The 26,586-nt window shown below is 41.9% G+C and overlaps 1 protein-coding gene across 3 annotated transcripts in view; it reads left to right on the forward strand.

Moving 5' to 3' along the window:
• SYT14 (synaptotagmin 14) overlaps nucleotides 1–26,586 on the forward strand; it is a 165,819-nt gene that overhangs the window by 19,516 nt on the left and 119,717 nt on the right. The window lies entirely within an intron of this gene.

Here is a 26,586-nt window from a genome sequence, read left to right on the forward strand (position 1 = left end):
AGGAAGACAAGGAGAGAGCTCTTCCATCTGCTGGTTCACTCCCCAAATGGCTGTAATGGCCAGGGCTGGGCCAGACTGAGACCAGGAGCTTCTTCCAGGTCTCCCACTTGGGTGCAGGGGCTCAAGAACTTGGGCCATTTTCCACTGCTTCCCCAGGCCATAAGAAGAGAGCTAGATTGGAAGAGGAGCAGCTGGGTCACTTCCTGGTGCCCAAATGGAATGCTGGTGCTGCATGCAGAAGCTTAGCCCACTACACCGCAGCACTGGCCTCTGGGGTATTCTTAAGGCTTCTATTGGGTCCTGGTCTCAGAGCTGAATGTTTCCACACCTAGTAGTTTATACAAATAAGCTGTCAAGTGAGACTTGAATAAAGACAGATTTTTGTGGAGTCCTTGAAGAAGCTCCTGGCTGCTGGCTTTGGATTGGCCGGACCAAACTGTCCATTGTGGCTATTTGGGGAGTGAACCAGCAGATGGAAGACCTCTCTCTATCTGTAATTCTACCTCTCAAATAAATAAATAAAATCTTAAAGAATACCCCAAAAAAGAATTCCAGCTTTTCAAGAAATGATTTTTAAATTGCTTAAACAATAAAATCAGAAATATTAAGGCCGGCGCCGCGGCTCACTAGGCTAATCCTCCGCCTTGCGGCGCCGGCACACCGGGTTCTAGTCCCGGTCGGGGCACCGATCCTGTCCCGGTTGCCCCTCTTCCAGGCCAGCTCTCTGCTGTGGCCAGGGAGTGCAGTGGAGGATGGCCCAAGTCCTTGGGCCCTGCACCCCATGGGAGACCAGGAGAAGCACCTGGCTCCTGCCATCGGATCAGCGCGGTGCGCCGGCCCCAGCGCGCTACCGCGGCGGCCATTGGAGGGTGAACCAACGGCAAAAGGAAGACCTTTCTCTCTCTCTCTCTCTCACTGTCCACTCTGCCTGTCAAAAATAAAAAAAGAAAAAAAAAAGAAATATTAAAATCATGGAAATATATAGTTATTTAAGTCACTGAAAAATGTATAACCTCCTGGCCCTTTCCTCTTATTCCTATCACTCCAGTTCCCTAGGGTTGATACATGGCTATTCTTTCAAAGTTGGATATTGAGAGGGGTGGCAAGTTTCTGAGGGACACAGGAATGACCAGTAGGAGTGTGTTGAGTCATGACTGTTTGTACTACTGAGGTTTAAGTGTGTTTGGTAAACTAGTGAGAAACACCAGCGGAATACTGGCATAAGCATGCTGATCTTAGTCATTAACTCCAGCCTTATTTGTCCTTGGATTTCAGAGAGATATCAGTGCATAGCTATTGGATGAGGAAAAGACTGTTGACAAAAGCAATTTCCCGAGAAATTTAGGAACCAGGCATATGAAGTTGGTTCAGTAATTTAATCTTAATCAGTATAAGAAGGCAGTTTTAAGGACTGCATGTTATCTCCATCTATTGACAGCATTGTGTGTTTTTTTTTTCTTCTTTAACCCATTGATGTAGTAAATTATATTCATTGGTTTTCTAATATTGACTCAGCCTGGCAATTCTTTTTGCACATTGTTGGACTCAATTTGCGAGTGTCTTGGAGGTCTTTATCTCTGTTTGTGAGAGATACTGGTCTGTACTTAGAATTCCTTCCTGTGTTCATGGCCTGAAGGTAGTGCTGGCTTCATAGAATTACTTAGGGAGTGTTTGTGTTATTCTGTTTTCTGGAATAGACTGTAGAGAATTGGCATTGGCATTGTTTCTTCTTCCTAAATGTTTGTAAGAATTCACTGAGGAACCCATCTGGGCCTAGTGTTTTCTGTTTGCAAATGTTACTAATTTTGGTTAAATTTCTTAAGTAGATACAGGAAATTACTTCTGCTTGTGTGTGATGTCTTTCAAGGAATTAGTCCTTTGATGTGAGTTATCAAGTTTGTGGACATAGTAGTGTTCATAATATTCCTTTGTTATTTTACTGTGATCAATAGGATCAGTAGTGATGGAGATTGGTAGCTGTACCTCAGATTATTTTCCTGTTGTTTAACTTTTTATTTATTTATTTTCTTTTTTACCAGAGCTATATCTGAATCTGTGGAAAGCAAGAATCTGTAATAAGATCTATGAAAACTGTTTCAGTAAACCTTACAGTACTGCTGTATTGGTTTGGGGACCACTTTCTAAGGGAGAATAGAGTGAAGCCTTTCTTTCCTTGTCTGCTGTCAGTTGCCATGTGCTTAGCATCTTGAGTGTGCAGTGGGCAGCTAGCAGAAATGCCTGAGCCTGGAAGTTCAACAGGTTAGTCCCTGTGGGAATACTAAGATGCCATGGCAGGGGACAGGATCTCCTATTGCTGTATTCTCAGATTGTTATCCTTGTCCCAGAAAAGGACGTCACTGGAATTAACTGAAGATGCTAGATTATCAGTAATTCCCTCATCCTTGGTACATGAGGACCTTCATTGCTACCCTTGAATTGTAAGTCTTAAGCCTGCCTTTCAGAAGATCCCCACCATATATAAGATTTCCACTTGGGGCCAGCGCCGTGGCTCAACAGGCTAATCCTCCGCCTTGCGGCGCCAGCACACCGGGTTCTAGTCCCGGTCAGGGTGCCAGAGTCTGTCCCGGTTGCCCCTCTTCCAGGCCAGCTCTCTGCTATGGCCCGGGAGTGCAGTGGAGGATGGCCCAAGTGCTTGGGCCCTGCACCCGCATGGGAGACCAGGAGAAGCACCTGGCTCCTGCCATCGGATCAGCGTGGTGCACAGGTCACAGCACACCGGCCGCGGCGGCCATTGGAGGGTAAACCAACGGCAAAGAAAGACCTTTCTCTCTGTCTCTCTCTCTCTCACTGTCCACTCTGCCTGTCAAAAAAAAAAAAAAAAAAAAAGATTTCCACTTGATGGGACTGATGTTGTGTCACAGCAGGTTAAGTTGCTGCCTGTTACGTCAGCATCACATATTGGAGTGCCAGTTTGGATCCTGGCTGCTTGGCTTCTAATTGAGCTTCCTGCTAGTGTGCCTGGGAAAGCAGTGGAAGATGGTCCTGATGCTTGGGTCCCTGACACCTAAGTGGAGTTTCACATTTCTGGCCTTGGCTTGGCCCAGGCCCAGCCATGGCAGTCATTTGGGGAGTGAAACCGTGGATGGAAGATTTATTTCATTCTCTATCTGTCCCTCTTTTTCTGTCACTCTACCTTTCAAACAAATATTTTAAAGTAAATTTTAAAATAATTTTTGAGTTTCTAATTTTCAATTCATATTATATATCCTATATTTTCTAGAAATTATTTCTTACTCAGATTTCTAATCTGTCAGCATAATGATGTTTATAACTATCAAGATTTTTAAATACTGGGACCAGTGTTGTGGCACAATAGGTAAAGTCACTGCCTGTGATGCTGGCATTCCATGAGTGCTTGTTCAAGTCATGGCTACTCCACTTCTAATCCATCTCCCTGCTAATGTGCCTGGAAAATCAGCAGAAGATGGCCTAAGTACTTGGGCCCCTGTCACAATGATTTCTACTTCCTGCTAATCTGTACCATAGGAAGCACCAATCATTCAGGCAGTTGGGTTCCTGACACCCACATGAACACCAGGATGGAGTTTCTGGCTCCTAATGTTAACCTGACCCAGCCCAGGCCATTGCAAACATTAGGGTAGTGAATGAACAGATGAGAGATACCTATCTTTATGTTCCTCTTTCCTTCTCTCCATTCTCTTCTCTCCAAACAAATAAAAATTTTGAAAAAAAAATTTATGAAAGATAATCTACACTGGCACTTTTTGCGTCTATCTCAGGTATAATGGCAACATAACCAAATGTCATGAACACAGATGCATCTCAGTGGCATACCAGCCGCTACGACAGCCTTAGGAAAAGTAGTCAAGTGAACAGCATTTCTATGCATTCTTCCTACGTCTTTGTTACCTTTCTACAACCATCTATTACCCTTAGGTTGCTATAAGCACCTCATCAGGTTTATTCCACTCCAATTATCTCTGTTTACTTCTCTTACCAATAGGAATATTCTTTACCATTAGAAATTTCAAAATTATCTTTATTGTCGTCCCGAAAAAGGAAGTATAAAAGGGGAGAGGGAGAGGAAAACCTAGTTAATCAGAGCATTGAAACTTGAAATCATAATTGTACATTTATGGTATTGACTCCTTATACTTGCTACTTTGGTTTTTCTCATGACTCTGACTCTACTACTCAGTTTAAAAACAAACAAAAACACAGGAGCTACTGTCATGACCCAGCTGATTAAACTGCACCTTCGATCTCCTGCATCCTATATTGAAATGCTGGTTTGAGGAGCAGGTACTCTGCTTCAAATCCAATTTCCTGCTAATTCACCTGGGAAGTCAAGAGTGGTAGCCCAAGTGCTTGGGCCCCTGCCACCCTTGTGGGAGGCCCAGATGGAGTTGTTGGTTCCTGGCTTCACCCTGGCCCAGCCCTAGTTGTTGCAGATATTTTGAAAGCAAACCAATGGATGGGAGATTTCATTCATTCTCATTCATATTCTACTCTCTCTCTCTTTCCCTTCCCCCTCTCCTCACCCCCTTCCCTTTCTCCTTCTGTCACTCTACCTTTCTAATAAATAAAAACTTAAAAAAAAAATCACTGACGAAAAGAATGAAATTCACCATATACAAAAAATACTTGAACAGAGATGTGTCAATTCTGTTGGTGTCTTATGAAAGTTTATTGTGAAGACTATAATTAGAAATTGATGAATTTCCTCCTCTGCTGTTATCCTGGTTTGCTCCCCCTGTTTCCCATTGTGCACATGGTATGTGGTATAAACTTTCCTATGCATTTGAGCTAAGTTTGTGTATTTGTTCTCTAGAATTTTTAATAACACTTCTGAAATTATAGAACTTTTTAAGAAGGGGTTTGCCTTAAAATTGAGCCTTACTATGGGGAGGGATCATTCAAATATGCTTTGTTTCCACTTCAGCTGTTTTATAATCTAGAAAAGAGGGGAAGAAGAAGAAGTAGAAGGCAATTATAATGAAAGCATAGACTTAATTGTTTAAGTGGTAGTGTTAGAAAGATACATCATGTCCAGCTGTGTTTGGGCGGGTTTGAGTTTTGAGGAGCTAAATGAAGAGAGACCTAACTGAATATAAGCTTATATTGTGCAGTGGGGAAGGTGTGTGAGAGTTGTGTTCGAGATATACTTATAAGGTTGGACATTATGGTGCTATGGATATTCCTCCTGCTTTCATTCATGTTGAATAATTGTTGACTCATGTCAAAGAGGTAAATATTAACTGATTTACCCTTCTTTGGTAAAAAGAAATTAAGATGCTATTCATTTTAATTTTAAAATTCTGAAGAATTTCTGATCTAAGCAATTTTGATGTAGAACTGTCTTTTTGAGACATTACCTTTGAGAAAATAAATTATATTGGAAACTCTGGCTGAATATGAATCAAAAATTAACTTCAAAATCTAATGGTATTTTAATATGTTGGCAAAGTCCTTTCATTTTGCTTGATATATCCTTATAAGGATAAAAATTTTCTTAGAAAATTTAGTTGGGGCATAGTGTGTAAAGCCACCACCTGCAACAATAGCATCCCCTGTGGGTGCTGGTTGGAGACCTGACTGCTCCACTTTTGATCCAGCTTCCTGCTAATGGCCTGAGAAAGCAACAAAGATGGCCCAAGTGCTTCGGCATGGGAGTCTCAGAAGAAGCTCCTGGTTCCTGGCTTCAGCCTGGCGCAGCCTTAGCCATTGTGGCCATTTGGGGAGTGAACCAGCAGATGGAAGATTCTCTCTCTCTCTCTCTCTCTCTGGATCTCTCTCTCTCTCTCTCTCTGGCTTTCCCTCTTTGTCTGTAACTCTGCATTTCAAATAAATAAATAAAATTTTAATTAAAAAACATAAAATTCAGTTACATTTAGGTTCCTGAGATGTTGAGTAATTCCATCAACTCAGCCAAAATAGCCATTCTAATGGGCTATTCAAACATTTCCTATGGGTGCCAAGAGTTAAAGGAGTTGGGAAACCTATTAAATAAAGAACTGAATAGGAATCGGGTTTCCAGGACTCTGTTTTATTTGGAAAAAAATTATTGCTGTAGTAACTTCTGCTAACTGAAAGGATTACTCAGGGCACAAATACATGTCCTGTTAAAGGAAAGCCCAAAAATCAAAGAATAAAACTTAAACCTGTCTATTCATGGATATATTTTTTTGTTAACCATATTTAAAATTCTTGGAACGATCATTTAGCCTAGCAGTTGTTTGTGTCCCACATCCTAGTACCTGGGTTTAACTCCTGGCTCCAGCACCTAACTACAGCTTCCTGCCAGTGTAGACAGGGGACAGCAGCAATGACGGTTCATGTAATGGGTTCTTGCCATTCAGAAACCTGGACTAGCCCAGCCATAGCTCTTGTGAGTATTTGGGAAATGAACCAGAAGATGTGAGCTCTCAGTCTCTGAAAAAAAAATTTTTTTTGGAAAAAATTTTCTCAAGTTTAAGTCATTTGCCTATTTAATAACTGGGTAGTTTGTTTTATTGTGGAGTTTCTTGATCTCTTTATATATTCTGGTTTTAATCCTTTTTCAGTTGCATAGTTCACAAATAATTTCTCCCATTCTGTTGGTTGCCTCTCCACTTTGTTGAGGGTTTTTTTTTGGTTTGTTTTTGTTTTTGCATTGCAGAAGTGTCTCAAGTTGATGTAATCCCATTTGTCACTTTTGGCTTTGATTGCTTGTGCCTCTGAGGTCATTCCAAGAACTCTTTGCATTTGCCAGTGTCTTGCAGGATTTCTCCATTATTCTCAATTAATTTGACGGTATCGGGTCATAGCTTTAGATCTTTGATCCATTTTGAGTGGATTTTTATATAAGGTGTAAGGTAGGGGTCTTGCTTTATACTTCTCCATGTGGAGACAAGTTTTCCCAGCATCACTTGTTGAACAAACTGTCTTTGCTCCAGGGATTGATTTTATCTCCTTTGTCAAAGATAAGTCGGTTATAAGTGCTTGGATTGATTTCTGATGTTTCTATTCTGTTCCATCTGTTTTTGTACCAGTACCAGGCTGTTTTGATTATAACTGCCCAGTAGTATATCTTGAAATCTGGTATTGTGATACCTCTGGTTTTGTTTTTGTTGCATAATATTGCTTTAGCTATTGGAGTCGCCTGTTTCCATATGAATTTCAGCATCATTTTTTCTATGTCTGAGAAGAATGTCCTTGGTGTTTTGATTGGTATCACATTGAATCTGTAAATTGGATGTTTTGATGATATTGATTCTTCCAAACCATGAACATGGAAGATTTTTCCATTTTTCTGTATCTTCTATTTCTTTCTTTAATTTAATTTAATTTAATTTAATTTAATTTAATTCTCATCATAGAGATCTTTGACATCCTTGGTTAATTGGAAGGTATTTGATTTTTTTGGTAGCTATTCTGAATGGGATTGATCTTAGAAGTTCTTTTTCTCGGCTGTGGCATTGTCTGTGTATATAAAAAGTATTGATTTTTGTGTGTTGATTTTATGTCGTGTTACTTTTCCAAACTCTTATTAGTTCCAATGGTGTCTTAATGAAGTCTTTTGGATCCTCTCTATATAGAATCATGTCATCTGCAAATAAGGATAGTTTGACTTCTTCCTTCCCAATTTGTATCCCTTTGATTTCCTTTTCTTGCCTAGTATTTCTGACTAAAACTTCCAGGATTATATTGAATAGCAATGGTGAGAATGGGCATCCTTTTCTGGTTCTGGATCTCAGTGGGCATGCTTCCAACTTTTCCCTTTTCAATAGAATGCTGACCATGTGTTTGCCATGAATTGCCTTGATTGTGTTGAGTAATATTCCTTCTAAACCCAATTTTCTTAAAGTTTTCATGAAAGGGCATTGTAATATATCAAATTCTTTCTCTGTATCTATTGATATAATCATATGGATTTTGTACTTCATTTTGTTAATGTGATGTATCATATTGATTGATTTGCAAATGTTGAACTATCTCTGCGTACCAGGGTTAAATCCCATTTCATCCAGATGACATTTTCCTGATGTTTTGTTGGATTCACTTGGCTAGTATTCTGTTGAGGATTTTTGTATCTATGTTCATCAGGGAAATTGGTCTGTAGTTTTCTTTTTCTGTTTTATCTTTTTCAGGTTTAGGAATTAAGGTGATACTGACTTCATAGAATTTTGGAGGATTCCCTTCCTTTCAATTGTTCTGAATAACTTGTGAAGAATTGCAGTTAGTTCTTTCAATGTCTGGCAGAATTCAGCAGTGAAGCCATCCAGTCCTGGGCTTTTCTTTATGGGGAGGGTCTTTATATTGATTCAATTTCTGTCTAGATAATGGGTCTGTTTAGGTTTTCTATGTCTTCATGGCTCAATTTAGGTAGGTTGTATGTGTCCAGGAATCTATCCATTTCTTCTAGTTTCCTGGTTTGTTGGCATACAGCTCCTTGTAGTATTTTCTGATTCTTTTTATTTCTGTGGTATCTGTTGTTATAGTTCCTTTTTCATCTCTAATTTTATTGATTTAGGTCTTCTCCATCCTTCCTTTTCAGTTAATTGGGCCAGTGGTGTGTCAATTTTTTTTTTTTTTAAACCAGCTCTTCATTTTGCTGATCTTTTGTATTTTTTTTAGTTTCAATTTTGTTTATTCTCTAATTTTAATTATTTATTTTCTCCAACTACTTCTGGGTTTGTTTTGCTTTTTTTCTAGGCCCTCAAGATGTATCAATAGCTCATTTATTTGGTGCTTTTCCGGTTTCTTGATGTAGGCACCAGTTGCTGTACACCATAAGTTTTTATATGTTGTATTATGATCTTCATTTGTTTCCAGAAATTTGTTTCTCTTTTGATTTCTTCAGTGACTCCACTGTCAGGAGCATGTTGCTTAGTCTTCGTATGTTTGCATATGTTCTAGAGATTCCTGAGTTGTTGATTTCCAACTTCATTCCATTGTGATCAGAGAAGATGTGTGGTATGATTTTGATTTTGGAATTTGCTGAGACTTGCTTTATGGCCTAGCATGTAGTCAATCCTAGAGAAAGTTCCATGCACCAGTAAGAAGAATGTATATTCTGTGGCTGTAGGATGGAGAGTTCTATGGATATCCATTAGGTCTCTTTGGTCTTTAGTGTCAGTTAACTCTGTTGTTTCCTTGCTGATTTTCTGTCTGGTTGATCAGTCCATTGCTGAAAGTGGGGTATTGAAGTCACCCATTACTATTGTATTGGAGTCTATGTCTCCCTTTAGATCCATTAACATTTCTTTTTTTTTTTTTTTTTTTTTTTTGACAGGCAGAGTGGATAGTGAGAGAAAGAGAGACAGAGAGAAAGGTCTTCCATTTTGCCGTTGGTTCACCCTCCAATGGCCACCGTGGCCGGCACATCTCACTGATCCAAAGCCAGGAGCCAGGTGCTTCTCCTGGTCTCCCATGCGGGTGCAGGGCCCAAGCACTTGGGCCATCCTCCACTGCACTCCCGGGCCATAGCAGAGAGCTGGCCTGGAAGAGGGGCAACCGGGATAGAATCCGGCACCCCAACCGGGACTAGAACCCGGTGTGCCGGTGCCACAAGGCGGAGGAAACATTTCTTTTAAATAGCCAGGTGCCTTGTAATTAGGTGCATATATGTTTATAATAGTCATATCTTCCTGTTGAATTGATCCCTTAATCATTACATAATGCCTTCTTTGTCTCTTTTAATAGTTTTTGTGTTAAATCCTATTTTGTCTGATATTAGATTGGCTACACCAGCACTTTTTTGTTTTCTTTTAGCATAGAATATCTTTTTCCATCCTTTCATTTTCAGTGTGTGTATATCTTTGTTGGTGAGATGTGTTTCCTATAGGCAGCAAATAGATGGATTTTGTTTTTTAATCCATATTGCCAGTCTATATCTTTTAACTGGGGAGTTGAGGCCATTTATATTCATGGTGACTTACTGATGAGTAAGGACTTGGCCCTGCTATTTTCCCATAAATATTCCTATTTACTTTGGATTTCCTTTGTACTTTCAATGGGAGATTTTCTGCCTTTAACTTCTTTTGTAGTAATGACCGTGTTTCTGTGTTTCTATGTGTAACACATCCTTAAGTATCTTTTGTAAGGCTGGATGGGTGGTGACAAATTCTTTCAATTTCTTTTGTTATGGAAGGTCTTTATTTCACCTTCATCCCTAAATGAGAGCTTGGCAGGGTATTGTATTCTGGGTTGACAGTTTTTTCCTCTTAAAACTTGGAATATATCTTACCATTCTCTTCTAGCCTGTAGAGTTTCTGATGAGAAGTCAGTTGTCTTTTTTTTTTTTTTTAAGATTATTTATTTATTTATTTATTTGAGAGGTAGAGTTACAGACAGTGAGAGGAAGAGACAGAGAGAAAAGTCTTCCTTCCGTTGGTTCACTCCCCAAATGGCTGCAATGGCCAGAGCTGCGGCAATCTGGAGCCAGGAGCCGGAAGCCAGGAGCTTCTTCCAGGTCTCCCATGTGGGTGCAGGGGTCCAAGGACTTGCGGGCCATCTTCTACTGCTTACCCAGGCTATAGAAGAGAGCAGGATGGGAAAAGGAGCAGCCAGAACTAGAACCAGTGCCCGTTTAGGATGCCCGCACCACAGGTGGAGGATTAACCTACTGTGCCAGGGCACCAGCCCAGCTGTGAGTCTTAATTGGAGATCCTCGGAAAGTAATCTGGCATTTCTCTTGTGCACATTTTGGAATCTTTTCTTTATGTTTTACTGTGAAAAATTTGACTACATTTTTGTGGTGAAGATCTTTTCTGATCTTGTCTATTAAGAGTTCTGTGTGCTTCCTTGGATGTCCCTTTCTTCCTCCAAATTAGGGAAGTTTTCTGTAATTATTTCACTTAAAAGGCCTTCTAATCCCTTCTCTGTTTCCACACCTTGAGGAACACCTAAGACCCGTATGTTGGGTCATATGATAGTATCATGTAGATCTCCAACAGGTTTTCTAATTTCTTCTGCTTGTTTTTGGTATGACTATAAAATTCTTACTATTTGTCTTCTAAGTCAGATATTCTTTCTTCTGCTTCACTGATTCTGTTGTTAAGACTTTCCACTGCAATTTTTATTTGTTCTATTGAATTCTTTAGTTTCAAAGATTTCATTTTGATTTCTCTTTAAGATCTCAATTTAGGGGCTGCCACTGTGGCTTAGGGGGTGAGGCCACCGGATGTGGTCCTGGCATCCCAAATAGGTGCCAGTTTGAGACCCAGCTGCTCCATTTCCAATCCAGCTCTCTGCTATGGCCAGGGAAAGCCGTTGAAGATGGCCCCAGTCCTTGGGTCCCTGCACCCATGTGGGAGACCCAGAAGAATCTCCTAGCTCCTGGCTTCAGATTGGCACAGCTCTGGCTGTTGGGGCCATATAGGGAGTGAACCAGTGGATGGAAGACCTCTTTCTCTGCCTCTGCCTCTCTGTAACTCTGGCTTTCAAATAAATAAATCAATCTTTTTTTTAAAAAATCTCAATTTTGTGAGAGAAATTTTCTTTCATGTAATGGATAATTTCATTAGTTTGTGGATTTGCTGATTATTTCAAAGTAATCCTATGGTCTTTTTTTTCAATTCAGTTTCTGGCATTTCCTCAATTCCATCTTCAGATTCTAGTATTGAAATGTTGTGTTTGGGGGGGGGGGTATTATATTGTCTTTCTTATTCCTGTTTCTTGAATTTCTGCATTTATTATTCAGCATTTGTGGAGATACTCATTGGTTTCTTCTTGTTTTTACCCTGTGATGGCTTTAGTCTTTGGACTATCGCTGTGTGAATTAGTGGACTGTCTGCTTTTTCAGTGACTCCCTACAGGCGTGCAGTGGTGTGGCCAGGGTGCTCCAGGGTGAAGGGAGTATCTTCACCCATGTTGGGTCTGGTAAATCTTTTTTTTTTTTTTTTAATCAGTGGTAAGATTTATTCAGCTCTGTTGGTGTAATCTCACTTTACCTCATCTCAGAGATCAGTGCCTGCGCGCTAGTCCCAGTGGGTATAATGTTCATCTGCACTGCCACAAGAACCACGCACAGGATCTGTGCAGTTGTCAGTGTGAGCACAGATTCCACAGCAGTGACCCTCACCAGGGATCAGGGAGCCCTTATTGTGTGGAGCCTCCCACAGTGAGCGCCCAAAGTCCCAGCCACTCCCTGAGCCCTCCCTTACAGCCATTGTGTTTTCCCAGTCCCAGTATGCAAGCCTCCCACAGTCCCAAGCACCCAGCCCCCTGTACGTTCTTCCCACCATACTCAGGCATCTCTACTCGGCCGGTTGCTGGGTCTGTGGACATGGGCTGGTGCAGCTGTTACATATGTTCAAAATCGCACCTGCCCTCCATCGGCTTGTTACAGGACACTGGGTGCAGGGTGGTCAGGGAGAGAAAAACGAGCCCCCCCCACACACACACACCTCTTTTCTCCTCTAGCTTTTTTTTTTTTTTGAAAGGCAGAGTTAGAGAGAGAGAGAGAAAGGTATTCCTTTTACCATTGGTTCACCCCCCTAGTGGCCGCTAGGGCCGGTGTGCTGCGGCTGGCGCATTGCGCCAATCTGAAGCCAGGAGCCAGGTGCTTCCTCCTGGTCTCCCATCGGGAGCAGGGCCCAAGGACCTGGGCCATCCTCCACTGCCCTCCCGGGCCACAGCAGAGAGCTGGACTGGAAGAGGAGCAACTGGGACAGAATCCGGCGCCCCAACCGGGACTAGAACCCGGGGTGCTGGTGCTGCAGATGGAGGATTAGCCTAGTGAGCCGCGGCGCCGGCTCTCCTCTAGCTTTTTAGGTACACTGTTCCTCACAGGGCTCCAAGCCAGATTCCTGCTACGCTCTTCCTGCAGCTTTATCACCAGTGGCTTTGGCTGCTTCAGACTGGCCTCATCTCACTCCAGATCTGGTGCTGAGGTTCTCGGCTGCTGGGGTCCTGAGTTGTACATGTCCACCCCTCCATGTAGGTCCACAGTGTCCCTGTAATTTGTTTGGCATTTCCTTTGGTCATTTTTCCCTAACTCTTCCCTGAGACTACATCTTCTCCATCATTTTAAACCTATATTCTTCTAGACTAGAGCAGTAAGCTCCCTCTATATTCCACTATCTTAATCCCCTCCAGGAAACTTTTTTTTTTTTGACAGGCAGAGTGGACAGTGAGAGAGAGAGAGAGACAGAGAGAAAGGTCTTCCTTTACCGTTGTTTTACCCTCCAATGGCCGCTGCAGCCAGCGCACTGCGGCCGGCGCACCACGCTGATCTGAAGGCAGGAGCCAGGTGCTTCTCCTGGTCTCCCATGGGGTGCAGGGCCCAAGCACTTGGGCCATCCTCCACTGCACTCCCGGGCCACAGCAGAGAGCTGGCCTGGAAAAGGGGCAACCGGGACAGAATCCGGCGTCCCAACCAGGACTAGAACCCGGTGTGCCGGCGCCACAGGTGGAGGATTAGCCTAGTGAGCCACGGCGCCGGCCCAGAAAACTCTTTTAAATACGTGAGAATTCACTGACAAAAATGTGGCTGAAAGAAGTGGCCAGATGACTGAGGTTTATATCAAATCTTAGCATAAACAAAGGGAAAGGGATTTGGATTTCTGGGCAAGCAGAGGTGTGGAAATAGATGGTAACTGAGAGGTACTCTGTTTGCAGATAAGTGTTCACTTATCACTGAATAAATGATAGGTAGGGTTAACTCTCATTTTTATCAATAAAATCAATATTATGCCAGTGGCGACTGCACACTCAGTGAGTTTGTAGAACTCAGAGCGTTGAAAAGGAGTGCCCAGGCCCAGTGTTGTGTAACAGTGGCATAAGCCACTAATTGCAGTGCTGCATCCCGTATTAGAACTACTCTTCCTATGATCTAGTTTCCTGCTAATGTACCTGTGTAGGGAGAGGGAGATGGCCCCTGCCACCTGTGCAGGAGACCTGGATGGAATTTCAAGCTCCTGACTTCAGCCTAATCCCAGTTCTGGGTGTTGAGGCTGTTTGGAGAGTAATCCAGTGGACTGAAGATAATCTGGGTGTATGTATGTCTCCCTGTAACTACACATTTCAAGTGAACAAAAAAACAAAACAAAACAAAAAAAAAACCTCTGAATAAAGGCCCAGGGGAAGGGAGGGGGGAGGAGTTCCCTACAGAGGGGATTGGGAGGCATCTCTGCAGCTCCAAATTGCGGGACCTCCATAATCTGTGTTTCTGTGGAAGTGCCTGCAGGGTAACACTGAGGGTGGTGCCTGCAACAACTTCACTGGCACCTTTGTTCTTGTAGAGCCAGTCCTGTGAAGCCTGCAGTTGCCGTACAGTGCTACACGAGGGAAGTGTGAAGGCGCAGGTGGCCACAGCCTGGGTAGGCCTGATGCACACTGATCACTTTGCCCACTCAGAGGCCACTGCCAATGCTGTCTGCTGATGTCTATAATGTGTAAGGATAGAACCTGGAGGATAGGTGGGTACCAAGCTAGCCCCTATTCAGGACTCAAGTCTTTGTAGTGCCCAGGAGCTGGGATGTGTGTCAGCTACTTGCTTAGGCAACAAACAACCTCATAGAAGGTTTTCAAATGAAAAAACAGAAGCCATACTGGAACTATATGGCTGAATGTCTGCCCTGAACTGATCACTCGTTTTGGTTTGATGGCAGGAAGATAGGTGAAACCCTGTAATTTACAAAAGGAAATTTCTTTCCTAAAGGAAGGGTGTGAGGGATGGAAAGTGTGTATATGTAGTATATGAATGCTTAATATTTATCCTGCTGTTTAGAAGTACTAGCATATATTAAGTGAAAAAAAGCAAGGTGTGGAATGACATGGATATTATACTACCTTTTGTTTAAGAGATGGGAAGTGGGTATTGGAAAACTCAAAAACTTTTAAAAATATCTACCTCTGATCTGCTTTAACAAAAACCAGGAGGAAGAGAAAGCTCGGCATCAGAAATGTAGAGATAGGTGGCAGGCCTATTAATGGCTGATCTATACAGTGATCTGCCCTCAAGGAGACCCAGCAGGCCAGTCCACTGCAGTGGCTTTCAACATGGCAAGCCTGGGCTTCAGCAGAAGTCAGCTTGTTAAGAGCCCTGGTAGCTCTGCCAAGAGTTGGATCACTGGAAATGGAACTGCCCTGGAGTCAAAGGACACCTAGGTCAGAGCCACAGATCTTATTGGCTCTAAGCTGAAAAGCCCTGCACTCAGCCCAGCTCTCAAAGTGACCACTGCAGCTGAGGGTATGGCCAAATAGGGTCAGCAACACTGCAGGCAGAACTGTATATTTCCTGTTGGAGTTGCCACTTGCCTTTACCTGGCCAGCTCTCCTCCCAGGCCAAACTGGAAATGGAAGTCAACAGGGTGCCTTCCCAAGGAGGTTCACACCTCCCTTAGGATGTAAGCTATATGAAGAGATAGATGAGTCTGATCCTCATAATTTACAAGGCCTAAAGCCCACCAGATTATTACCCAAGACCCTTCTGTCAGATTCTATTTGCCTCTCAATCAGAAAACTTATTTGTAGCTTAGTCAGCACCTTTCTTAGCTCCTCTAATAACAACTCTGTCCTCTATATCTAGCCCACTTGGGCCTCATTCCTTTGTAACCATAGCCTCTACTCTACCACCAATGGCTCTACTCCCAAGCTGTGTACTGATGGTCCTCTTCCCCACTTAATGTTGTATGATTGTTCAGAATTTCTCTACAGACAAGCCCAGCTACCTGCAAAAGCTAAATGGCCTTTCTCCCAGTCGTGGCTGGAATCAGCTTTAAGCCACATCATCAAACTGTCCCCACAAGGGTCCAGAGCGCTCCCCCGCCATTTTCTCTCCTCTATAAAATCCTCTCATTACCTGGTTAATGCCACTCTTAGGATCATTGGTTACTATACTCACCCTGTCTTTTATACTACAGTGTCTAAGTGTTTACAGCAGGCTATAATGGAACAAACAAAGGCCTTCAACAACCAGGTGGTCAACCAAATGTTGCTACAAGGTTATACTCGGCTCCCCACCCAAATGACAGCTGCCTGAGACATCACCCCATGCCAGCGAAGAGTACCTTGTCGCCCCATGTCAGCAGGAAGTAGCTCTAAAGACAGATCATCTTCCCTCTACCCCTCCCGGACTTTTGGGACTAGTGTAACCCCATACAAATCCTGCTTTATAAAAAACAAAAGGGGGGAATGTTAGGAAACTGGCGCAGTTTTAGCCAGGTGGCTGCATTGCCCAGCTACCTGAGCCAGGCTCCACCCCCATCCTAATGGGATTCGCTGCTCCTGCTTCCATGCCCGACCTCAGGCGAAGTTTTAAGGGCCTGTTCCTGAACACCTGCTCTCTTGGTTCTTGGTTCTTCTCTCTTGGCTCTGCTCTCCTCTCTCCTCTTCTCTGCTCTCTCTTCTCTCCTTGCTAGCTCCTCTCCTCTCTGTTTCTCTCTTATATTCTCTCTCTCTCTCTTTTTCCTTTGCTGCCCCTTCACTCCGGTCTGTAGGGTGTTCCCCAATAAACCCTTTCCCTTACTCCGGTGTCCGGTGTGTTTTGTGACGGCTAACATTAATATATAACAGTAACTCTACCTCTCAAATAAATAAATACTTTTTAAAAATTTAAAAGTAAAAAAAAAATATCTACCTCTTAGAAAGGGATGGGACATGGAGCAGAGACAGCAAAGGTTCTCCAGCACTGGGTTCAGTGAGATGGAACATTTGCAGCAAGTCAGGCAGAGCAACTGCATTACTCACAGGTGGGCAGCAAGATAAACAAGCAGAGGGCCATGACACATCAGGCTGGCCCCTACAGCTCAGGAAAGCTGCCTGGGCAGATGGAGTCTTATCTGTGCTTGCCACCTGTGCACCATACCTGAGAGAAACTGAAAGTAGCACACTTTGGGTTTTATATCCCAGGCACCACTGGGATCAGTGAGCCAAACCTTGGAGACATCCTGTTGTAGGAGAAAGAGGCATCACCTGGATTGCTGCAGAGAGTTCCTCCTTATCTCAAGGTGTTACATTCTGGTATGTACACTTCATTCTAGAACTGCAAGCAAAGGGATGAAGGGAATACTAGGCCATCAGAGAACTGTTCACCTGCTTACTTATAATCATATTCTGATTTGGTCACATGATTCGGGAAATGAATAAGCTACGGACAAGCTTAATTCAAATCCCCTCTTCAGTGATTAGTAGGTGTGACATAATTAACATTTTAAGATTATTCATTAGAGCATATTTTCTTTTTCAAAAATATTTATTTCTATTTGAAAGATGGAGAGACAGAAGCAGAGACCCTCCATCTACTGACTTACTTCCCAAATTTTTGTGACAGCAAGGGCTGGACCAGGCTAAATACAGAAGCCAAAACTCAGTCTGGGTCTTCCACATGAGTAGCAGGGACCAAACCACTTGAGCTAACCCCCAGGGTATGCATTCGTGGGAAGCAGGTCCAGACACTCTGATATGGGATCTGGCTTTCCAAGCAATGATTGAACTGATGTACCACACGCCTGTTCCAGTTTCTGAGATAGAAAATGTGGCTAACAGTACCTACTTAAAGGGTTAGTGTGAGGACCAAAAATACCACATATCTTGGCATGTAATGATTCTAAGTACATTTGTGGCTATTAACATATTGATACATATGAAAGCTCTTTATTTATAAAATTAAGACTCTTAGGTATACACATTGCTAACTTAATTTGTTCAAGAAGTATGTAAACTTCAACTATCTAAAAAGTTAGAATTGAATTTTACTGATAGTTTTTTTGATCAAGAGGGAAAAATATAGTGTTTTTCGTAACATAATATTACTCTTAAAATTTTAATTGTTGGAGCCAGTGTTGTGGCATGGTGGATAAAGCCCCCACTTGGGATGCCAGCAACCCCATATGGGCACTTCTTTTTGTCTTGGTTACTGCACTTCCAATCCAGCCCCCTGCTAATGGCCTGGGGAAAGCAGTGGAAGATGGCCCAAGTACTTAGGCCTCTGCCACCCATGTGGGAGACCTGGATGAAGCGCCTGGCTCCTGGCTTTGGCCTGGCTCGGTCCTGACCATTATAGCCACTTGGCTAGTGAACTAGCAGATGGAAGACCTCTCTCTATTTCTCTCCCTCCTTCTCTCCTTCTCTCTGTAATGCTTTCAAATCAATCAGTCTTTTAAAAAAGAAAAAAAATTGAATTGTCTCCTATACAAAAAATTAATTCCAGTTATAGTTATAATTACATATAAATTAAATTAAAATGATTTCCCAGTTACTGTTACCAGTTCACCTCTAACAATTCATTTCTAATCAAGGTACCTTTGTTCTTACAGAACATTTAGAAACACTGTATAAATAAGGTTTTTGTTGTTGTATTTGAAAAGCACTCTTTTGCTTAAGACTAATCTTGGATTTAGATTTCAACTCTATGATTATACAATTAGAGGTAAAGTTTGTTTAGTTTAAATTCACTTAAATTATTGGTATCAATTAGCTCCTAATGCCTTGTTTTCATAAGTCAGTATTCATTTTTTTTTTTAATAGAATATATTTATCCCCTGTGCTGGTTACAGCCTTGAATTGACTTCCTAACACCGGGGAACTCTTTTCTTTCTTTTCTTTTCTTTTTTCTTTCTTTCTTTCTTTCTTTCTTTCTTTCTTTCTTTTTTTTTTTTTTTTTTTTTTTACAGAGTTAGTGAGAGAGAGAGAGAGAGAAAGGTCTTTCTTCCATTGGTTCACTCCCCAGATGGCCACTACGGCTGGTGCGCTGCACCGATCCGAAGCCAGGAGCCAGGTACTTCTCCTGGTCTCCCATGTGCGTGCAGAGCCCAAGCACAGCAGAGAGCTGGACTGGAAGAGGAGCAACCAGGACAGAACCGGCACCCCAACTGGGACTAGAACCCAGAGTACCAGCACCACAGGTGGAGGATTAGCCTAGTGAGCCACGGTGCTGGCCCGTTTTTTGGTTTTGATTTATTTGAAAGACAAAATGTGATGCAGAGAGGGAAAGACAGATAAAGAGATCTTTCATCTACTGGTTCACTCCCCAAATGGGCCCAAATTGGGCCAAGCCAAAGCCAGGAGCCTGGAACTCCATCTGGGTCTCCCAGGTAGGTGACAGGGTACCAAGTACTGGAACCATCTTCTGCTGCCTTCCCAGGCACATTAGCAGAGAGTTGGATGGAAAGCAGGGCATCTGGGACTCAAACCAGTACTTGTATAGTATCCCAGTGTTACTGGCCACTTAACCCTCTGTACCACAACACTGACCCCAAGTTTATGTCCTTCAATGTACACTGAAGATAGGGTTCCAAAGCTGTACCCACTTAAATATTTCTTACACTTAACTTTATGAAGATGTTGTCTGTTAAGAGCTTGCGATGAAACCATGAATGAAGGAATCTACATGGGTATGCTCTTAAGATGAGAACTGAACCAATTAAAACATAATGTGAGAACTGTAGTTTTAAACCTGTGCTCTGTGCTGTATGAATAGAATCAATGGATCCATGGGGTTTGGAGCAAGATAAAATGAGCAGAGAATAAAAATGAAAGGGTGCAGATCTAGCTCCTTATTTATTGGTTTAGATCAATTAGATTTTATTCGAACACAACATTCTGTAACTAAAAAAGGTTTTTTGTGAAAGCCTCAAATTAATAGTATTGATGGTTGAAATGATAGGATTAAAGATGAACATGAGGTACTATAAATATTTCAATTAACTTTTCCTTGTTCTCCCGTTGTTTTAAACCTCTAGTTAGTTGGTTCCCTGTAGTCGTCCTGTTTATTCCCGGCTTTGGTACCATTGTTGGTACTGTTCCCTAATTTGAAACCTCATACTTGCTTTCTGCCTATTGGACTCAGCATCTCAAAGTCAAGGTTCAGGCAGACTCTGGCCATGAAGCTTTCTTACTAATATTCTCACAGATTGAACTTTCTATCCCCAGGAAACAAAAAGAGTTGGAGGTTGAAATCTGAGAGGTGGTGTGTTTGACAGCTCTCTTACTCCATCCCACTTGTCAGTGCTGCTTGAAATTATTGGAGGGCATAGAGATAGTTTGTTGTTGTTGTTTTTTGTTTGTTTTGAGGCTCCTTGGGTAGTATTGTGGAAAGCAGAGGAGGAGAGAAGAGCAGTGGTAATCCGGTAAACAGTTGGTCAGGAGAAGATTACCTAATCCGAGGGCTGAGAGCTTCAACTGCTGAGCACAGAGAAGGCATGCTCTATTCTGAGAAACAGTCTGCCCTATTCCGAGAAATTTCTTGGTGATTGGGAAGACTGAGACGAAGCTGAACATCACCCAGATAAAATAAGTGCATTATTTATGAAGAAACCACCATACCAACAAAAGCTGCCCAGCCAGCCAGGACTAAAGTGTGGTTTGGGGTCCCTCCTCCTATCTATAGGCAAGCCAGTATGGAGATGCCAGCAATTTCTCCTGTTCCTTTTCCTTATTCCAATGCATCAGAATATTAGAAATGGAAGAGAGAAGAAAGTATCCCAGAACTAAGTCAGAAAGGTGCTGGAGTAGAAGGAGGATTAAAATACAGACCTTGTTACCCTCCCACTTAGAGTTCCATGAACAGAAGCTGAGTTGACTGGTGAGGGAGGAAGTAATACTTAACAGTGCTTACAGTGGCACCATTTTAAGCCTTTTACCTATTTTAATTTACTTAATGTTTTGACAGCTTTATGGGCTATGGACTATTATTAACTCTGTTTTACACATTAGAAACTTAAGAATAGAGATAAAATTTGAGTTAGACCTGAGAATGAGTTTTAAATTCTACTAGCTTGAGATTCTTTACGAATAGAAAGTGACTCAGAATGAATGAATTCTGTTTTAAGTTCAAATTAAGGACAGAATGAGGAAAATTCAATGCCATACATTTAAAAGAGATTAGAATAAAAAGCTGCTTAATGTTATACTCTACCAAGTTGAGACTAATGAATTGTTTACATATTTGAAAACAATTTGTCTGAGTTTTAGTATATAAACATATTTATTGCTAATGTATTGTGAATTACCACTTACATAATTGATGAATACCAGAATTATATAGAAAATATTTAATAATTTGGGAGTAAATTTGGTGGCTAAGAATTGATAAGTTCATGTATGCTAACTTAAGAGAAAAAGTACACACATAAAAAGGCTTTAGAAAATTCATAGATTTTGTGTAATATGGAAACGTCTACGCACAGAATCTAAACATTTTTGCACCAACATAAACTTATCTTTTGATCCAATTTTCTGTGAACATTTTGAAGTACCCTCATATGTATACACATACCTATATGTTACATATACAACCTAAATGTTATCAAGTTTGTGCAGCTTACAAGCATGAATAGGATCACATTACCATTAATTCCCAAATAGTAGGAATTAATAGTGCAAACAATTCTTAATAAGACCAGCTTTACCTACTGACGTGGAGACTTTAACCTCTTGTACTCCCTGTTCCTTGTATCAGAGGGATACCTCCAAGGATACCGCTTCGTATTGCACAAATTAGACCAGGCTACTACTCCCTTTTGACCTCTGTTGCAAACTGTTCTTCTCTGGCCAATTGTGCCACTCAACACACATTGTCAACACTGTTCTAAACTGTATTAGATGGCTTGTACCATCATGACACTGACTTGCTGAGAAGTGACAACTCAACATTGTTTTGCAAGTGAGAAAAAGAATTCTCCTTTTGCATGGTTCTTTTTTTTTTTTTCATTTATTAAACTTTTATTTAAGGAATATACATTTCCAAAGTACAGCTTATGGGTTACAATGACTTCCCCCCTCCCATAACTTCCCTCCCACCCTCAACCCTCCCCTTTCCTGCTCCCTCTCCCCTTCCATTCACATCAAGATTCATTTTCAATTCTCTTTATATACAGAAGATCAGTTTAGTATATATTAGGTAAAGATTTCAACAGTTTGCCCCCATATAGCAACACAAAGTGAAAAAAATACTGTTGGAGTGTAGCCGTTGAATTCTCTACAATGTAGCAGTGGGTTCGTTTCTGAGAAGAGCAGCGTGGTGGGGGCAAGAGGCGCGGAGTCAATACACAGACCCCGGGAGTCCGGTGAGAGCAGGCTTGAGGCGAGCAGCCTGCAGACTCGTTTATTACAGTTGATACAAAGCTTATATAGCCAAGACCAGCCAATCTGGTCAAGGGGCGGTCTATACCCCAACCAATCACAGCCTGTTGCCAGGCAGTTTCCAGAGCCATCCAATCACAGCCTGTCGCCAGGCAGTTTCAAAGCCATTCCTGACTAACTGACGCTCGCTTGCCAGTGGCCACCTTGGCATGGCCTTCTCATTCCACTACATTTCCCCCTTTTCGTTTATTTTTGAGCAACGGGAGGCATGATTCTTGGCCATACCATTGTTGACCCCGTTTCCATGTGGTCTCCGTACGCAGCTGTGCCTGTCTTAGGTTGTCCCCCAGGGGATCTTACCCGTCGTTGACTAACCAGCGCTCAAATCGAGAGACCACAGGATTACTTGCTCAGATAGGGGTAGGAATGAGGAATAACGGTTATCAGGAATGGCATGACCGCACACAGGCTGTGGGCCATTTGAGTGGCTGACCAGAGCTAGTGGGGTACACAATGGTAACAGATGTGGCTATGGGCAGTTTCTTAGGGTAGGATGATAGGGCAGGTGCGTCTGCTAACAAGGCTGAGTCTCGGTCTTGTTCAGCTGGTTCTGGTTGGCTGTCAGTTGCAGGCTTGATGTTTCTGGCTGGTACCCAAATGGGCTGTTCCGCATTCTCTGGAAAGACACAAGCATATCCTCGACCTTTGGTTAATAGAAGCCTTTTTACAGGCGTTGGAATCCAGGGCCTGAATTTTGCGTACACTTCGACATTAGCAGCAAACATGCTGATGGCATGGGATCTAGCGGCTGCGCTGAGAGCTTGGGGTGCCCGAGGACTGCCACAAATGTGGGGATCCTCACTGGGTGCAGATGGGATGACATTGCATGAGTTATTGCATAGAGGTCCTCTTAGTTCATCCCACGGGTATGTGGGGGGTAGCTGACTAGGCATTGCTACCTTGTTTGCTACGTTGTTTTTTTCACTGTCAGAGTTCTCTCTCCCGAAGTCAGCAACCATTGTCTGTAAGACAGGGACCTGGAGTGTCAGGCTCCTATCACTCTCAGATTCACGATCTTTGATAATCTGCACAGGATTCTGAGAGGGGGGTATCTTTCCCATGTCTGAGCGCTTAAGAGCGGCACGGTACGCCAACTCTAGCCAGAGGAAAGACACGTATAGCACTGCTACCGTAACAAAGCAAATTCCTAGCACCTCAACTGTGGATGGCATTTTGTAGGAGGTTTCCCTATGCTAGACAAACAGATAGTGGTGTATCAGATCGTACATATGTCCTGTGCTTAGTGGGGAACTTCCTTGATTTGTTAGGTCAAGGCCGTATGCCCACACGGTGTCTCCGGAGCGTCACCTCTCTCGAGTGAGGGAAGATGACTTGGTTCCGAATTCTGGGATGATCAGTCCCTTATGTGAATTCGCCGGGCGAACCGAAAGTAAAAGGAGGAGCCGAGAAGCGACGTACGCTTCAGGGCGGTGTGTGCTAACCTGGGGTCACTTAGACCGAGGACAAGGACAAGGAAAGGGGCGTAGGAGGGGGTTCTGTGCTCACCCTCACAGAACCGAACAGCACACAAAACACCGAGGGGCCTACTTGCCGAAATCCAGGGGGGACCTCGCCGAGTCCGACACGCTGTCTCTTTCTCAGTCACGTTGGCGCGCCAGATGTAGCCGTTGAATTCTCTACAATGTAGCAGTGGGTTCGTTTCTGAGAAGAGCAGCGTGGTGGGGGCAAGAGGCGCGGAGTCAACACACAGACCCCGGGAGTCCGGTGAGAGCAGGCTTGAGGCGAGCAGCCTGCAGACTCGTTTATTACAGTTGATACAAAGCTTATATAGCCAAGACCAGCCAATCTGGTCAAGGGGCGGTCTATACCCCAACCAATCACAGCCTGTTGCCAGGCAGTTTCCAGAGCCATCCAATCACAGCCTGTCGCCAGGCAGTTTCAAAGCCATTCCTGACTAACTGACGCTCGCTTGCCAGTGGCCACCTTGGCATGGCCTTCTCATTCCACTACATTGGAGTACTAGTTATAGCATTAAATAACAGTGTACAGCACATTAAAGACAGAGATCCTACATAATATTTTTTTTAAATTAATTAATTTTCTATGCCATTTCCAATTTAACACCAGGGTTTTTTTTTTTTCATTTCCAATTATCTTTATATACAGAAGATCGATTCAGTATATAATTAGTAAAGATCTCATCAGTTTGTACCCACACAGAAACACAAAGTGTAAAAATACTGTTGCATGGTTCTTAGTTTGGGGAATCGTCTGTCAGAGTCCTAGGCTTCGGAGTATTCCCAGAGTTTTCACAAGGCCATTCTTTCAGCTATCGCACAGCTTGTTTTTCCTAGGGTGTAAACACATTGCCAGGTTAGTTTCGCTGGATGGTGATGTTTAGTAGCCATCACTGTGCACTGGACTCATTTGTCCTTGGCCTCAAGCACTATAGCTTAGAATGGCTTTCTGTGAGATATCTCTATTCCTTATTGTAAATGTCTTGAGCTTTACTGACCCTTTGAAAAACTTAGATTGTTTTGTTCACTTAAACCCCCAATTTGCCACATACACTGTATTAGGGGTCTTCAAAAAGTTCAAATGAAGTACATATGATGAAAAAACTACATATGGGTTTCAATATTTTTGCATCAGAGTAAACTTGTCTTTTAATTCCATTTCTCCATGAACTTTCTGAAGTGCTCTCTTATTTGCATTGCCTTAGCTTAAGATGCATTCCCTAGAGGCTTCTTCCCTCCTGGATGCGGCAGTGGACACAAGTAGATCCACAAAGAATGGAAAGCAGGGAAATGAGTGGTGGGCTGGCAACTGGCAGGTGGAATGTGGTGTGATAAAGATGTCATCTAACTTAATATTGAAATGTATCTGAATCTCAGCTCTAGTCTAGCTTTGGCTTATTCTGTACCAGTATTGCCAGTGGCTTAGGTTGTGGTATCATTTTTTTTTCAATCTACTTGAAGTGAGTGATGATAGTCACCAGGTATGGTTGTACAGATCTATACTCAGCAGCAGGGGAAGTGGCCGATACAGCTTCCAATCACAGCACTTCCTAGCACTGTTACTTAGGGCCTGTCACAGGCTCCCTGTCCTTCCTCCTGCCAAAATGACAGGACGAGGCAACATGACTTGCAGTTCATCAGTTTTCATATTCTGAGCTCCTGTGTTCCTAAATGAAAAATTTTCATTGTGTTGCCTTTATAATTTCCAGTATAAAATGTAAAGTTAGAAAACATAAATGATTTTTATATTCATTTTATATTCTAAACTCTTTCAGTTCTTTTGTGTTAGGTACTTTTCTGAAATTATCATTAGTCTCTGTACCAAAATTAATGTAAAAATACTAAGCTGTTTGATTTTGGGGGGCTATACTACAAGTATTCCAAAGTAGGTTTGTAAATAAAGTAAGAAAACTCTGAGATAATAATTTATTTATGTTTAGGGAACTTTAAAATATTATTTGGTTGTAATTGTAGGTGAGAAATACAGAAATGTAAAGGGAAATACTCTTCTAATAAAAGAAAAAATGTTATCACCTCGTCTGTGCTGCTGCTATTTTTTCTAAGTGAGATTGGATTTCCTTTTTTAGGGCAGTTTTTGTTTATTTTTTTGCTGTTGCTATTATGTTTTTGAGTTTCTGTGCATTAATTTATCTAGCTTTTATAGGTAGTCAAATTGCTATAAAACTTGTTTTCCTTGATACTTTATTTTATTGAGTAGATTTGGCTAATGGTGTTATCTGTAAGTTCCTAATAAAATTCAGGTCATAATCAGTGAAGATATCTTTGATTTATCCACTCTTTCATTTGAACATTTGTTCAAGTTTTCCATCTCTGTAAGAAAACTTTAAAGATATATTCTGGGTACGTGAACTAGGTCTTCTGTATTCATTGAATGGACTTTCATGCCTTTACTGTATTTCCCAAAGGCCTGCCATTTAATCTTTTTTTTCATTATCTCAGATACTGTTGAATCCTTTCTCTCAATCCCATTAATTTCATCCTTCATATTCCTGCACCTTGACATTAATGGACTGTCATTGTAGGAGATATTATGTTTGGTTTGTCTGTGATATTGAATAGGAGTAATATGAAATTTCTGTAATTGAGTTAGGTTGCATGAGCAATGTCGTCGTTCATATCTGGAGGGTTTCTTTAAATGATGAGTCGAATTTGAAGCTTCTGGGAAAAAAAATTTTAGAGTATACACATTTATTCTTATGAGAATCTTAATGTAGAGGCTAATCAGTTATGTGTCACATTTCAAGTTATGAGTAAATATTTTTTAGTAGCCTCAAAGATAGACTTTTATAAATTATACCTGATTATCTCATTTCTCTTTTAAAAGCAAATATCCTTTGTAAAAGTGACAAAGACTTGAGTCTGGTATAATGATATTCAGTACTATATCCTGACATGCTTAGCCAATAAACCTCAATTTTAGGTTGATAGACTTAAGATTTTCTAGACCTGGGCCATTTCTAGACTTATTAAATAAATTGAGAAGTGGGGTTTATATTTAAGAAATTATTGAAACTGATTTTCCTTATGTGAAATCATT

This window comes from Lepus europaeus, chromosome 14 (assembly GCF_033115175.1).
Source record: "Lepus europaeus isolate LE1 chromosome 14, mLepTim1.pri, whole genome shotgun sequence".
NCBI classification, from domain to species: Eukaryota; Metazoa; Chordata; class Mammalia; order Lagomorpha; family Leporidae; genus Lepus; species Lepus europaeus.